General features: G+C 46.6%; 1 protein-coding gene and 1 pseudogene across 3 annotated transcripts in view; both read right to left on the reverse strand.

Moving 5' to 3' along the window:
* SHISA9 (shisa family member 9) overlaps nucleotides 1–16,586 on the reverse strand; it is a 319,156-nt gene that overhangs the window by 214,078 nt on the left and 88,492 nt on the right. The gene's annotated exons all lie outside the window — the stretch shown is intronic.
* LOC127491479 (large ribosomal subunit protein eL37-like) overlaps nucleotides 8,093–16,586 on the reverse strand; it is a 34,921-nt pseudogene continuing 26,427 nt past the window's right edge.

The following is a 16,586-nucleotide window of genomic DNA, read 5'->3' on the forward strand; positions in this document are numbered from 1 at the left end:
ATGGGGGGGAAGAACCGCTATAATCCCAAAATTGTATCTATGAAGCATATTTATTAAATAAAAGCTTTCTATAAAAAATAAAGACAAAAAGAAAATTAGTTTGCTCTTGGACATCTAATAGCAAGTATACATTTGGCTACACAAGTCAAGAGCTCAATGGAAAGAGTTTAGAGTTCACTGAGAGGAAGGACTAAGTTTGTGATGATTATTGTTTTGTCTCTAGTATCTAGAATAGACAGACATGTGACTAGTACACCATGAACATCCCCTGATGTAACATATCTTGGGGAGCTCATCGACCTGGGTGGACTCTGGGGCAGCAAGCATACTGAAGATAAGGAGGAGGTGAATAGAAGAAGCTTAAAGTTGAAGGTCGGCGCCGCGGCTCACTTGGCTAATCATCCACCCGCAGTCCTGGCACCCCGGGTTCTAGTCCAGGTTGCCCCTCTTCCAGGCCAGCTCTCTGCTGTGGCCCGGGAGTGCAGTGGAGGATGGCCCAAGTGCTTGGGCCCTGTACCCACATGGGAGACGAGGAGGAAGCACCTGGCTCCTGGCTTCAGATCGGTGCAGCACGCCAGCTGTAGCGGCCATTTGGGGGGTGAACCAACAGAAAAGGAAGACCTTTCTCTCTGTCTCTCTCTCACTGTCTAACTCTGCCTGTCAAAAAAAAAAAAAAAAAAAAAAAAAAACAGAAGTTTAAAGTTGAAGACACCCACAGTTAGAGAAGCGAGTAGCCTGAGCTGAATGGTTCGAGAGGTGGAAGAGAAACAGAGGAGAAAGAAGATCATGAAACAAGGAAAGGTGAGATCCAAAGACCTGAGAGGGGCCAAGGGTCCTCCACCAGGTGTGGACACCCAGGCTGGGGGAGGGGACGCCAGTTTCTATAGTGGGCGCCTACGTCTCCCTAACGAGCTACCAACACTGGAAAGCAGGTTCCTAGAATATCCATCACAGCGTCAAACTCAGCTCACCTTCTCATTTCTTTCCCCACTTCTTCACCCGACAAATATTCACTAAGCACCTATCATGAGTCAGGCATCATGAGAGACACGGGCAATACCATCACAAACAAGACAGACACATAACATCTGATGAACAAATGAATAGGTCCCCAAAGTCCTGAGGACAGAGTTTCTGTGTCACGCTTCACTGGTGTCCTCTTTGTTCTTAGCATGATGCAGAGAGACAGAGAGAGAGAGAGAGAGAGAGGGAATAAATGCTCAATAAATACTGACCAAGTGTCCTGGGCTGATAGGTATAGACCCTTCTCTCCAAAGTCCCTGCTCCAGACTCTCACTGCTGATGGATCGTGGTTTGATCCCTCCCGTTTCATACTTAGAACACAAGCTAAGGGACAGTACTTGGAGTAAAGGTACCGACCCAGTGACCGAGACCACTGCTGCGCAGGACTGGCAGACATACTTTTCTTTCCTTTAAAACATGCAAATGCTTGAATGTGAGTCTCTCTTCTTTGCACAGATGATATGCTAGCTAATAAAAGCTCGTCTGAAATCGGTCTCTCAGCATGTGTGCATGTGTGTGTGTGCACACGCTTCGTTGCCCATCTGTAGCCTGAGCTGCGGGGCGACATATGCCTTTGTGGGTGACTTTGCAGTCGAAAAGGATTCCAGCATTTTGTGCTCAACTCTCTGAAATAAGAGCCTCCCACTGTTTCAGACCCTCGAGGTCACCCAAGAACGGCCATGTGGTGGTGATGCCTTCCCAAACAGGCAGCAGCCCCTGGAAGGTTGGTGTCCAAGGAGCAAACTGCCTGTCTGTAGTGAACTCCTGCTCTGGGTCCCTGCTGGTGTCCATTTCAGCTGCTTCTGGGAATAGCCCTGCCCCTCCTCCATTCTCTAGCCAGGGCACTGGGTAGGGTTAACACCAGGGCTGTTTCAAGGGTTGACCAGCTGGCAAATATCCCAGGTCCTAGCCAATCGGAACATACCATGAGTCTGCTGGAGGCTGAGACAAGAAAGTGCCCCGATCTCTCCAGTGAAAACCAACCCTAGGATCCTCATGGGAACAACTGAGTGCAGGAAGCTCGCCTCCTAGGAACAGAAAAGGAAATGACCTGGATTTAAATATTTAAGTCCCATTTTTGGGGCCACCATTTGGTGATGCTTACAACCTATAGCAGAGTATCTGAGTTCAAGTCCCAGCTCGTTTCCTCTCCAGCTTCCTTCTAAGGCAAACCCTGGGAGGCTGCAGGTGACGTCACAGTTCACTTGGGTCCCTGCCACGCAAGTAGGAAACCCAGATTGAGTTCTGGGATTCTAGCCTCAGCTGTTACAGACATTTAGGGACTCAATCAGCACATGGAATATTGATCTCTCTCTCTCCCACTCTGTCTCCATACCTACCTCTTTCTCTTTATCTTACTTTCTCTATCTCTCTCCCTCCACCCTCCACTCTGCCTTTCAAATAAATCAAAACAAATGATTTTTAAAGTAAATTTAAAAACTTTTTTCAAAATCCCACTTCTGATATCACATACTAGCTATGTGACTTGTGTTGGGTGCATCAACTTCTTTGAGACCCGTTTCCCTCAGTGGTACAGTGGGCATCCCTGCATACAGCGCTTGCAAGATGACCTGGTACAGAACAGGATCTTTACAAATTTAGATATTTTTCATCTACAACCCCACCTCTTCTCTACCCTTCGTTAGCAGTTGATCTCATCAGTCCTATAACCCTCCCAAACATGAATCTCCAACAGTGATCTCTCTTCTGAACTCCAGACTTACACACCCAAGCCTCACACAGCTAGTGACCCTCTCTTCCTGCCACCAACCCCACAACTGCGTCCCTCCATCTCAGGAATAGCACCTCCCCTCCACAGATCTCAGCTGCCCAATCCAGAATCCAGGAGGCATCTTTGATACATCTCTGTCTCCCATCTCATAACTAAAGCATTGCTGGCTTCTGTTGATTTTTGGATGTTTCTTGACACTGTCCATTTATCAGCATCTATTCGATATGAGGTTGGATCAACATTGTCTCACACCCAGATAATCACGCCAACCCCTTCCAGATCAAGCATCCAGAAATCTCTGTAAAACACAAGTCTTACCAATTCATGCCTCACCCACCCTACCCTCCAGCCACAATGAAAGTCTTCCAGTGGCTTCTTAAGGCTCTTAGAATAAGACCAGAACACCTTCCCCAATTCCAAAAGACCAGAACTAGTTGTGTCCACCCTGTGGCCTCACCACTGACTATGCCTTTGGCCTTGATATTAGAAATAATTAACACACTGACCTGCATCTAAGCAAATCGGTTTCTAGTTCCTGGACTGCCACCAGCTTGCCGCTGAGCCAGGACTACATCATGATCTTCCCTCTGGTCACTAGGGACTCTCCTAGAGCCATCAAAAGCTAGACTTTTCCTATAGCCACTTTGAGACAACTTAAAGGAAGAAACCCACCCTTCATCCTCCGAGTCCTCTTCCCAAACGTCGTCTAAATATGCATAAAGTAGTGTGCTAAGAACATGCCAAGCAACTACTCCTGACTGCCCTTCTCTTCCTTTTCCTTGCCAGAACCAACATATTGTCCTTCCAAAACACCTCTAGACTGGAAATCAGCTTATCTGATGCCCATTAACTAGCCTTGCCACAGAGAACGTTACTGATGCTGCAACTTTTGATCCTCCGTCACTCTAAGTGGTGGCTGCAGGTTGCTGTAATGTCCTCTGCCTGCAGTGGAGAAGATTTTTCATGCCAGTTGAACAGGTTGTGTTTTTATGCATGTCCAAAACAACTAATTCTTGGAAACACATCAGAGTTTGAGAAGTTTGGAATCCCATCAAGCTTAGGAAAACAGGAGAATAGAACAAAATCTTTGAGGGCAGAGAGACTTGGGTCTAAATCTGGATTCGGTCATTTTTTTAACTTACATAACCTGTAGCAAAATAGATCCTGCTCTTCCTCTGATTGAAACCCTTCCATGATTCCCCAGTGACTTATGGCTGAAGTCTCAGAGCATCTCAAGATGCATGAGACCCTTCAGGACTTGATGGCTGCCTACTGCTCTACCCCACTTTATAGCAACCCTCCCATCTCTTCCACTGGCCTTTCTCCTGAAATCTTTCCTACTTCATAGTTTTTGCACATGGCATTCCTTCGAACTGGAATGTACTGCACTTGCCAAGGCTAACTCTTCCTTCAGATGTCAGCTCAGTGTATCGCCTTAGGGAAACGTACCAGCCCAAGGCCAGTTTTGTGTCCCTCTTAGACACCAACATAGGTCCTTCTAATTCTATCACTGCCTTGTAGCCAAGATCAAGTGTAATTCCATTTCTGTAGCATACACCATGATTATAGTTGAATACTTAGTTGACAATGCCAGTGCAAACTTACCTTCTCAGAAGATGGGAACCAACCAGCTGGCTCACAGAGCATCACCAGCCCCTTGCCTAGTGCCTGGCATATAGATTTCCTCAACTGAATGAATGACTGATAAAGCGACTGAACTCCTTTGATTCTCAGCATATGGAGAATGGGGAGAATCACAACTGACTCCTAGGATGGTTGCAGACAGAGACAGTGCACATAACAGGGTTAACGTCATGCCTGCTGTAGGTTAAGGGATCGATAAAAGATCACTGTTCAAGGATGTGAAAGATGGTGCTTACAAGCCTGATCCCACCACTTAGTAGCCATGTGACATATGACATCAATCAATGTATACCTGTCACTATGCATTTCAAAGTCAATTCTAGACATCAGGATATTTCCCCTACATATTTCAGCACACTCATCATTTCATTAACTACAGTTCCATATCTCTGTTTATATTATCTGATTTAAAATTTTCTTGGAATGTAATGTACAAATCTTAACTAGACAACTTTATTAGCATTGCACAGTGCCCATGTAACCCCACCTTTACCAAGACATCAGACATCCTCATCGCCCCGGAAGCTCCTTCATACCACTTCTCAAGGAATCCACATGTCCCGCCCCCAGCATCAACCACTGCTTTGCTTTCTTTTTGCCTCAGGCAAGTTTGTGGCATTGCAGTATTAGACGCTCTGCAAGAGATTCCTAGGCAAACGCATCCATCCACCCTAGGGGGTCTCAGGAGAAGGAAGGAAACCCAGGGAGTAGCAGGAATGTCTCTCAGATCCTGCGCTCACTGATCCTCTAATTGGCCAGCCAGAGAAAGAAGAGGAGAAGCAGGTCCCCGGGCCCCACTCCCCAATTCAGTGAGGCCATCTGGAGTCTGTGTCACCAGCCAACAAGGAAGCTGTACTTCAAAAAGAAGCCACCCGAGATGAGGGCGGCTGCCTGACCCCTTTCTGGCTATTTTCACATCCCAGATGTCCAAGCAAAAGCTTTCCTTCAGAAACTTCAGCTTCTCGGTCTTGAACGCCATGTGTCTAGTATCTGAGTTTAGATGTGAAGGGAGTAAGCTGGAGACAACACATGCCAAAGGTAATGACCCACTTTGAATGCTTACTGTGCACCCTCTGAGCCATCCCCATGCATCACCTCCTGTATCCCTCCAAGCAGACGCTGCCAGGGCCCCACCTGGTCCCCTGCTGCTGTGGCCATGACGGCTGATGCCGGTGACTGCTCTTGGATGGCCGGAGCTACACTGCCCAGCGGTTTCAGGGCATTACTTCTCTGTACCAATCTGTACAGGCCCAGAGCCAACTACTGACATGTGGGGAAAAAAAAACCAAGAACTTTGCTCCTGTGTTAGAGTGGAACAAACTCTGGGATGCAGCTGACACTCTGGAGTTGTGCACAGAATTAGACTGAAGCCGATCCCCATCTACAGCCAGATCCCTGGTTAGTCTCCCGGTCCCTGTCTGCTTCCTTTTTGCTTCTTGAGTTTCTCCTCAGGGCAACTCCCTTGCTAAGTTACTTACAACGGAATTTCTAACTCAGGTTTGCTCTAAGGAATCTGACCTAAGATATCGCATTTTACTTGTGTAAGGATTTATTTATTTATTGAACAGGCAGAGCAACAGAGAAAGACAGGAAGGAGAGAGGGCAAAAGGGATTGGAAAGAGAGGGGAGGAGAGGGGAAGGGGGGAAGGAAATGGAGAGGGAGAGGGAAAAGGATGGGAGGAGAGGGAGAGAGGGAGAGAGGGAGAGAGGGAGAGAGGGAGAGAGGGAGAGAGAGAGAGAGAGAGAGAGAGAGGTCCTCCATCTGCTGGTCCACTCCCCATATGGCCACAATAGCCAGAGCTGGGTCAGGCCAAGCCAAGAGCCAGGGGCTCCATCCAGGTCTCCCATGTGGATGGAAGGGGCCTAAGTACTTAAGCCGTCATCCTCTGCTTTCCCAGGCACATTAGGATAAAGTTGGATTGGAAGTAGAGTAGTCAGAACTCAAACCAGCACTCTGAAACGGGATGTACCGCAAGCAATGGCTTAACCCACTGAGCCACATCAGTACCAAGATAATCCCTTTTAGAGATGGGAAAATCAGGCCAACCTGGAACTGCAGGAACAAGTTGGTCCCAGGTATGTCTAATTCCAAACCTTTGACCTGAACATCTAACTACAAGTTGAGGCTGAGAATCCCAACTTCACATAACAGTAAGGTTATATAAAAGAGACTGATGGTGATAACGAAATACAAGACAGGGCCGGCGCTGTGGCACAACAGGTTAATGCCCTGGCCTGAAGTGCTAGCATCCCACATGGGCACTGGTTCTAGTCCCAGCTTCTCCTCTTCTGATCCAGCTCTCTGCTATGGCCTGGGGTAGCAGCAGAGGACAGCCCAAGTCCTTGGGCCCCTGCACCCATGTGGGAGACCTGGAAGAAGCAGCTGGCTCCTGGCTTTGGATCGGCGCAGCTCCAGTCATTGCAGCCATCTGGGGAGTGAACCAGCGGATGGAAGACCTCTCTCTCTGTCCCTACCTCTCTCTTTAACTCTTTCAAAAAATAAAATAAATCTTTAAAAAAAGGAAAAAAAGAAATACAAGACAATCAAATTATTATTTCCAATAGGTGAAAAGTTCAAGGCCTACAGCAGACTCTTGACTGTTCACCAAAACTCATTTCTCTTTTTCCCGTGCACAAACACAAACTTGTAGATAAAATATCTGATAGATAAGCTTTATTTGAACAGGACTTAGAAGGTATTGGTTGTGTATTCACTGTTTTTGTGTGTGTGTGTGTGTGTGTGTGTTTTTTTTTTTTTGACAGGCAGAGTGGACAGTGAGAGAGAGAGACAGAGAGAAAGGTCTTCCTTTGCCGTTGGTTCACCCTCCAATGGCCACCGCGGCTGGCGCGCTGCAGCCGGCGCACCGAGCTGATCCGATGGCAGGAGCCAGGTACTTATCCTGGTCTCCCATGGGGTGCAGGGCCCAAGCACTTGGGCCATCCTCCACTGCACTCCCTGGCCACAGAAGAGAGCTGGCCTGGAAGAGGGGCAACTGGGACAGAATCCGGTGCCCCGACCAGGACTAGAACCCGGTGTGCCGGCGCCACAAGGCAGAGGATTAACCTAGTGAGCCGCAGCGCCGGCCTGTGTATTCACTGTTAATGAATCAACAATAGATATGAAACACACATAGAATCAGGCTATATATTAACTGTTTGACAAAAATATAGTGAACACAAGTTCATAGGAACCAACACCAAATTTCTCCTTGCAGCAAACGGTTCAAGATTCGTTATTCCAGTGTTTGTAGTGAACTTTTTTTAAAGATTTTTTTTTATTTATTTCTTTGACAGGTAGAGTTACAGACAGTGAGAGAGAGAGACAGACAGAAAGGTCCTCCCTCCATTGGTTCACTCCCCAAATGGCCGCAACGGCCAGAGCTACGCCAATCTGAAGCCAGGAGCCAGGAGCTTCTTCCGGGTCTACCGTGCAAGTGCAGGGGCCCAAGAGCTTGAGCCATCTTCTACTGCTTTCCCAGGCCATAGCAGAGAGCTGGATCAGAAGTGGAGCAGCCAGGTCTCAAACCGGCACCCATATGGGATGTCGGCACTGTAGGCAGCAGCTTTACCCACTATGCCACAGCACCAGCCCCTGTAGTAAACTTTAAGAATACACCTTCTTGGCCAGCGCCGCGGCTCACTAGGCTAATCCTCCGCCTAGCGGCGCCGGCACACCGGGTTCTAGTCCCAGTCGCGGCACCGGATTCTGTCCCGGTTGCCCCTCTTCCAGGCCAGCTCTCTGCTGTGGCCAGGGAGTGCAGTGGAGGATGGCCCAGGTGCTTGGGCCCTGCACCCCATGGGAGACCAAGAAAAGCACCTGGCTCCTGGCTCCTGCCATCGGATCAGCGCGGTGCGCCGGCCGCAGCGCACCGGCCGCGGCGGCCATTGGAGGGTGAACCAACGGCAAAAGGAAGACCTTTCTCTCTGTCTCTCTCTCTCACTGTCCACTCTGCCTGTCAAAAAAAAAAAAAAAGAATACACCTTCTTGAATAATAAGAGTAAACCGTACCTCATGAAGATCAATGTAGACACTGAGTTGTTAAGGTATAAATATTAACTTATTTGAATTTCTTATTTCTTTAGCATTGGGTTCTGTGAAAGAAATTACTAAGACATCAGTGGCACCCTGAGTTGAAATAAAGCTTGTGAATACCTTCCATAAGGGATGGCAGAGCCAAATACCTAAAGGAGCCTGGGTCATGAATTAACACACCAACCAAGAACACCTGCCTTGTATGTGTCTATTGTCTTTGAGACATTTCACATCTCCATGCCTATTTACAGTGAGGTAGCCTGTCTTAACTAATACATAGCCCTTTCCTGCCTCTCCAAAGTCAATCTGCTTCCCTAGGAGTTGCTCTTACTCTCAGAGAGAAGAGGACATGTAACCCACCAACGAGGCATGCTCAGCTCTAATAAGGTATTTGGGGTAGCAGGATGCATTAACTCCACAAACGCATACTGAGGATTATCTTTGTCCCATCTGTGGGTACCAGGCTTACAAAATGAATGAAAACACAGACCCAGTTCATGGTCTTACCATACAGTGGCTTGGGAGAGATATAATCAATGCAATGAATTTTTAGCCTAAGAAACAATTACACCAAATCTGGGCAAGAAAGCAGCCTTTAAGTTGGGTTTTGAAAAATTACAGCCTTGTCAGGTGGTTGATCAGACAGAAGCACATATATGGACCCGGACTGTCCAAAGAGGAGAAAGGCCTCAGATAAGACCCCCACTGAGGGACCACAAACCATCTTTGGTGACTTAGGGCCAGCACTGTGGCATACTAGGCTAAGCCTCTGCTTGTAGCACTGGCATCCCATATGGGTACCAGTTCATGTCCCAGCTGCTCCTCTTCTGATCCAGCTCTCTGCTATGACATGGGAAAGCAGTAGAAGATGGCCCAGGTTGGGCCCCTGCACCCACATGGGAGACCCAGAAAAGCTCCTGGCTCCAGGCTTCAGCTTGGCCCAACTCCAGCCATTGCAGCCATCTGGGGAGTGAACCAGCAGATGGAAGACATTTCTGCCTGCCTCTCCTTCTCTCTGTAACTCTACCTCTCAAATAAAAAAAAATAAAATCTTTTTTTTTTTTAAATCAAGGGTTAAAGTCAAACAAGAAATCAGAGCCCACATGATAAAGAACTTTACCACCAAGTCAAACCTAATGCCATCAACAGGAGAATCAATACCTTGTGATATGCAATAGAATACTACCCAGAAACAAAAAGGATTGAGTTGCAAATACATACAACATGGATGCATCTCAAGGATGTCCTGCTTAGCTGTGCAAGAGAAGCAGACACAATGATCTTCACGTGCTGCGATTCCATTTGTGGGATGTGCAGGAGCATGCAAAACACTCTACAGGGAAAAACCAGAGCAGTGGATCCCTCGACGGATGGGTGGGACTGACTGAGAGGTGCATAACAGAATTTGGGGCAGAAGAGTGGTTTGCATGGGTCTATGCATCTGTCAGCACTGATTGAATTACACACTAAAGACATGTGCATCTCACTGTATATAAATCATACTGATTAAAACAAATCCTAGGCAAAGGCTTTGGCATTTGGGGGCTCCAGAAGCCAATCATACGCAAGCTGAATGGTTTTACCCCCAGCGGGCTCAGCTTGGGTGCCTTATATAAAGCTAATTTTGGCAGCTATCTTTTTCAAATTTTCAGAAGAGAAACTTTCTGCTTTTCAAAATCAAAATATCATTCAGCATTCCAAAGTAACAGATCAAAAGGAAGCTGTTCTGTTCGAAGGAGAGATAAAAGATTGATGGTCCATTGAACACCTCCCCTTCAGGGCCTCCCCTTCAACTCTACAATGGCCCTGGGATATATATAAAGACCCTTGGGGCTCATAGAGCCAGATTGAGAACGTCTGATCCAAGGGAGCCAGCAGGGTTGCCAAGTTCAGTTGCACAGCTGAGCACTGCACCACTCTAGACTACAATGTGAATGGCATCCCCTGGAGGGATGCAATGCAGCAGCCTTGGGGGCCATGCTGGTAAGCTGAGTAAGAGAAGCAGACCTGAGAAAGGTGATGAAGGGCAACTAGCACTCAACCACAGCATCAAGCCCAGCAGGTGCGACGGGGCCAGTGGACACTGATGAGCACAGCCCTGTTTATCTTGGACAACTGCTACTCACCTCCAGCTAACTGCTGCTACATGGAAAAACTGGCACTGCCAAATCTTCACATTTTTCCAAGAGAGGTCAAAATCTGGATTTTATAGGAACTCTCCAAGTTTAAAACGCTGGCAAATAGTTTAATTAAGAATATGTTGTGGGGCCGGCACCGTGGCTCACTTGGCTAATCCTCCGCCTGTGGTGCCGGAATCCCATATGGGCCCCGGGGTTCTAGTCCCGGTTGCTCCTCTTCCAGTCCAGCTCTCTGCTGTGGCCCGGGAAGGCAGTGGAGGATGGCCCAAGTGCTTGGGCCCTGCACCCGCATGGGAGACCAGGAGGAAGCACCTGGCTCCTGGCTTCGGATCAGCGTAGCACCGGCCGTAGCAGCCATTTGGGGGGTGAACCAACGGAAGGAAGACCTTTCTCTCTGTCTCTCCCTCTCACTGTCTGAAACTCTTCCTGTCAAATAAATAAAATAAAAAATCTTTAAAAAAAAAAAAAGAGTATGTTGTGAGGGCTGGCACTGTAGCCAGCTGTGCCGGCATCCCATATGGGCGCCGGTTGAGTCCCAGCAGCTCCACTTCCGATCCAGCTCTCTGCTATGGCCTGGGAAAGCAGTGGAAGATGGCCCAAGTACTTGGGCCCCTGCACCCCTGGTTTCGGATAGGCGCAGCTCTGGCTGTTGTGATCATCTAGGGAATGACCAGCAGATAAAAGATCTCTATCTCTCTCTCCCTTTCTCTCTCTCTGCCTCTGCTTCTCTGTAACTCTGCCTTTCAAATAAATAAATATTTTAGAAAAAAAAGGAATATGTTGTGGAGGTGCTGATGTTGGGGGAAGCTGATATCCCATATCAGAGCACTAGTTCAAGTCTTGGCTGCTTCTCTTCCCATCCAGCTCCCTGCAAACGTGCTGGGAAGGCAGTGGAAGATGGCCCAAGCACTTAGGTCCCTGTCACCTTCATGGTAGACCCAGAGGAAGCTCCTGGCCCCTGGCTTCAGCCTAACCCATCCCAGACCATTGCAACCACTTGGGGAGTGAACCAGAGGATGAAAGATCTTTCTCCCTCTGTCTCTTGCTCTCTGTCACTCTGCCTTTCCAATAAATGAAATAAAGCTTTTTTAAAAAAAAATGTGGTAGAGCACAACTCAAATGTATCTTCCAAACAAATCAACCCATCTAGGCCACCAATTTGCAATTTTGGATTTCAGACTCTCAACAAAAAACATCTGAGCTCTTGGTGACAAACAACAAGAGGCATGTGTGCACTGCCTCTCTGGGTCCTGGACACATCCAATTTAAGCTGTTTGCTTTCTAAGAGTCAAGACCTCACTTACGTCTTCCTTCAATTTCCAAGAAGTTATGCAACAAGCATCAACAGAGATGTGGGCGCAAGCCACAACTTAAGCACAGTGAGAGCCAGGGATACTGCTGTGTGTCTGGTCACTCCTTGGCCAGCCATGCCCAGGAGTAAGCACCTTGGTGAAGGCAGAAAACACAAGATTTTAGCACATACACATCAGCCCCAAGCAGCTCAGCATGGCCACCACTTAAATGAATAAACAAAACTGTCTAATTAAAATGCTTTTGCAGTCATCTGGAGGCAGACTTTCTTGTTAAATAAAAATAAATGCAAACATATTTTGATCTTATGTTTCCTAAAGTCCTTATATATGTTTACTTTGAGAAATCCTTTAAAGCTTTGGAATTCTAAAGGTAAGAAGATGGAAGCCATTTAAAAGATCTGTAGAGACCAGGGGGAAATTCAGAAACAAAGCACATCAACCTATTGGGGTGAATGACAGATGGATGCTCAAAAGGCACTCCTGTTTGGGTTTGAGATGTCCCTCCTTGGACCACTGTCTCTTGGTTGTGGTCTACAGACCCCCCACTGTAGAAGCACTGAGAAGGTTCTCAATAAATTCTGGGTCTTGCCATATGTGTGGCCAAGGCGTCTGCTTTTCAGCAAGCATCCTATAAAGATGTGGATACACACTGAAGTTTAAGAAAAACCATGTGGCTCTGAGTATTGTTTCCAGGATAGCAGGGCAAGCAAGCAAATCTTCAGTCTGGAACTCTGCCGTGAGCCCAAGACACATATGTCCATCTGTGTACTTGGTATCTCCACCTGGCAACTCACAGTAACTCAAATTCCAAGAACAAAATTGAACTCTTGATCTTCTTAGTAGTAGTAACTGGCACTTCCATCCATCCAACTGTGTGTGGCAGATATATAGTGTCCTATTTGACACCTCCATTTTCCTCATTTATGACAACATGTCCCTAAATCCATAAATCATACCAGTTCTACCTCTGGGGGGCTCATTCTTGCAGCAATAACAAACAACCCCCAAATCTTACTGAATGAAGATCACAAAGAGGCAACTACAGCTGTTTGACTCTGCTGGGTTTATTTTCAAGATGAAGGTCAACTTCGGGTTTGTAGCATGTGTTTTCTCACTCCAGAAGCTAGATTGAGGAAGCATGTACCACCACCACCAATCTGGAAGTCATCATTCTCATAGACAAGAACAGAAACACAAGCTGCAGGTGGACACATCCAAGGTCTGATAAGGCCTCTGTTAGATCATCCATTGATTCCACCCATGGCCAACCCCACTGCCAGTGAAATCAGAAAGTGCAGTCTTTCAGTGGAGCAGAGGATACAAATATTTCCTGAACAATGATAGAGCCCTCCATGATCTCTAAAAGACACCCCAGACCTGACCCCTTCTCTCCATCACCATTGTTCCCACCCTGGTCCAAGTCACCATCATCTCTCAACTGGATATCATCAACAGCCTTAAGACCCACCTGCTTGCCTCCTTCCACGGCCCCAGTCTACTCACACAATGGCCAACCTGATCTTCGTGCAGTGTCGGTGAGCTTACGCTAAACTTCCAAGGGCTTCCCACTGCATTCAGGAACACTCCAAATGCCATATTCAGATCTCTCAAGCCCTGTACGAGCTGTCCCCTGACTCTCTGTAGTTGAGGGTTTAGCCTGGGGTCCACTCACTTCCATTGGGTATACAGTAGTTTCATTTTCTCCACTTCATCCTGCCCCCACTTATGCTACAGTCACACTGGCTTTCCTTCGTCCTTCTACCTTACCATCTTCTGTTATATCTCCCAGTTCTATCTTCCACCTGGATGCCAATCTAGACACCATTCCCTCCATGTGGAACCCTCTCCCCATTTTTTTTGCTACCTGAGTTTCCTTTCATTCACCTTGTAGATCTCATCTTAAAACTCTCTTGCTCAAAAAAGTCTTACATAATTACCTAACCTAAATGAGCCCTGCATGTTAGTCTCGCAACCTGTATCTGTTATAACTGAAATTCTAAGTAGATATCTACTGGCTTCATGTCTACCTCCATGCTCCTGGGTACCCTACACTCTGAGAATTCTTGGGTAAGATCACCAGAAACCTCCTCCTGTTGTGGAGGAATGAACACTCGTCTCAAGAGAGAAACTTGGATCTAAACCATACTCTGGCTGTTATCATGTAAGCTTGAGCAACTTTTTCCTTTATGTGAGACTGAATTTTCTTTTCTGAAGACAGGGGTGTTAATAACACTATTTCTCAAACTTAGCATTCTCTCATCACCTTCCCAGTTGTTACTGTGAAATATCTACATGCCTCTCACACTGTTATTTATTTAACCTTTCTATTTATATTCCTCTATCCCACAATGCTTGTTGAACACCTACTGTGCACCAGGCACTCTTCTAGACACTGATGCACTGTTGCAGATAACTTTTCAAATTTCAAGTCTCCTTTACTCCCATCCTAAGCAATAATACCCGGGCACGATGGGAGGAATAAGCTAATGGTAGGTATTTTAAGGTGCACTAAAATAAAAGCAAAATTATTAAACAGAAAAAAATTCCATCAATGTCCATCTACAATCTCAGGTATTACTGGTGACACATGATAGATGCTTTTGGGCACATGGGCTTGGGTAACATCTAAAATCCATTGCAACTCTCAAAACTGTACTGTTCTGAATTTCTCCAAAGGGAAGATTGACACAGCTCACCTTCCTCTCTTCCAGCCCACTCTGAAAGAGCAATGAACAGAGTGACGTTAATTGAGTAATTATTCAGCGATTACAAGAACTTTTTTTCTGAGCCTGAGACGGAGGCTCTGTCAGTTTGGGAACACGCCTGAACTTCTTGGTTCTCTGTTTTCAATTCACACTCCAAACTTCAGACACTTTCATCGCCTTCTCTTCAGTAAAATGGGACGTTTGTTTACACCCTGGTGAAGGCGTTTTTATCTTCAAAGAATATGATCAACTTTCAATGACCTCTCTACATCTGACAGGGGAAAAGCTCCAAAAAACCCATAATCATCCTACTAGACAGCTCTTACCAAACATTATTTAGTAAGTTATGCATAATGAGTCAAAAATGTATGTTCTGAGTTGCCTTTGAAATACAAAATTTTTTTTAAAAGTTTGAAAGGTAAAACTTTTCCACCAATCCATTAAAACCCACTAAAACTTTAGTAGAAAAATAGGTTAAGGGCAGGAGCTAATAATTCACAGGAAAGGAAATACAAACAACTAATAAGCATATGAAAAGGTACTCAACGCCTTAACAATCAAAGAAAATGCAAATTAAAACAAGAGAGCAGGGCTTTTGATTTCAAATTAACAAAGGATTATGACAATGATTTTTTTTTATGCTAGCTAGAGTAGGGTGAAAAAGATACTGGTGTTGAAAGAATGAGATTTCTACATTTCTAGAAAGCAACTGGATACTGTATCTTAAACTCCTCCAAAGAGGTTATAATCCTTGAGTAATCTCCCTTCTAGGAATCAACCCTGAGAAAACCACAGAAGATCCACCCACCAAGCATGTTCAGTTTAATGTTCAGACGTTCACCATGAGGGTTTATTTAGGAACGGGGTTTCTGTTTTTTTTTTTTTTTTTAATTTTTATTTTTCACAGGCAGAGTGGATAGGGAGAGAGAGAGACAGAAAGGTCTTCCTTTGCCGTTGGTTCACCCTCCAATGGCCACCACGGCCGGCGCACCGCACTGATCCAATGGCAGGAGCCAGGTGCTTCTCCTGGTCTCCCATGGGGTGCAGGGCCCAAGCACTTGGGCCATCCTGCACTGCACTCCCTGGCCACAGCAGAGAGCTGGACTGGAAGAGGGGCAACCGGGACAGAATCCGGCACCCCGACCAGGACTAGAACCCAGTATGCTGGCACCACAAGGCGGAGGATTAGCCTAGTGAGCCGCGGCGCCGGCCAGGAACGGGTTTCTTAATGGTGGCGTTATGGACTTTCAGAGTCGCACAATCAGTTTTGTGGTGGGGGAATGGTCTGTCCACTGCAGGGTATTTAATGGCCTCTACTCACTGGATGACAGTAGCACATGTACCACCTACACCGCCCACCCAGTTACTTTTCTATTTCAAAACTAGAACATCTACTGTGTGCCTAATTGCTGAAATTCTCAAGATGAACTGAATCCCGCATCAGTTGCCCTCCCGGATTTAGGTGTCGTTCTTTTTCACGGAATCCGTGCCTGACTCTGCGGTATACAATTTTCTTAGTAGCCTCATACAAGCAGTCCCAGTAGTATTTTGTTCTCGGGCCTTGGCACGCCAGTCACACTTGATCTTGTGCCTGGCAGGGTAGCCACACTGGCCACAGATCGACTTCTAAGGATGACAGGCCTCAGACCTGCAGAGGTGGTACCACACGGGTATCTTACTGCGTCGCTTTCCAAATAGTGAAGTCCCCTTTGTCAGCTCCCTTCTGTGGCAGAGACCCAAAAGACCAGAAGAAAAGGCACTTCACAGGTGTCCACCCAGGGAAGTACTTCCTGCCGAGGGCGGGACCTTGTTCTTAACCCTATCTACCCCCCAGTTACCACCATCAAAATTATCTTCAGATGCTGCCACGTGTGCCGTGGCTGCCAAAACCTACAGTGAGAAAGACTGATCTGAGAGTAAAAACTTTTAAACCAAGAAGTACCCAAGTATAACAAAGCGGCTAAATAATTTATGATCTGTCAATATGATGGAATATTA

Source organism: Oryctolagus cuniculus, chromosome 19, assembly GCF_964237555.1.
Source record: "Oryctolagus cuniculus chromosome 19, mOryCun1.1, whole genome shotgun sequence".
NCBI lineage: Eukaryota > Metazoa > Chordata > Mammalia > Lagomorpha > Leporidae > Oryctolagus > Oryctolagus cuniculus.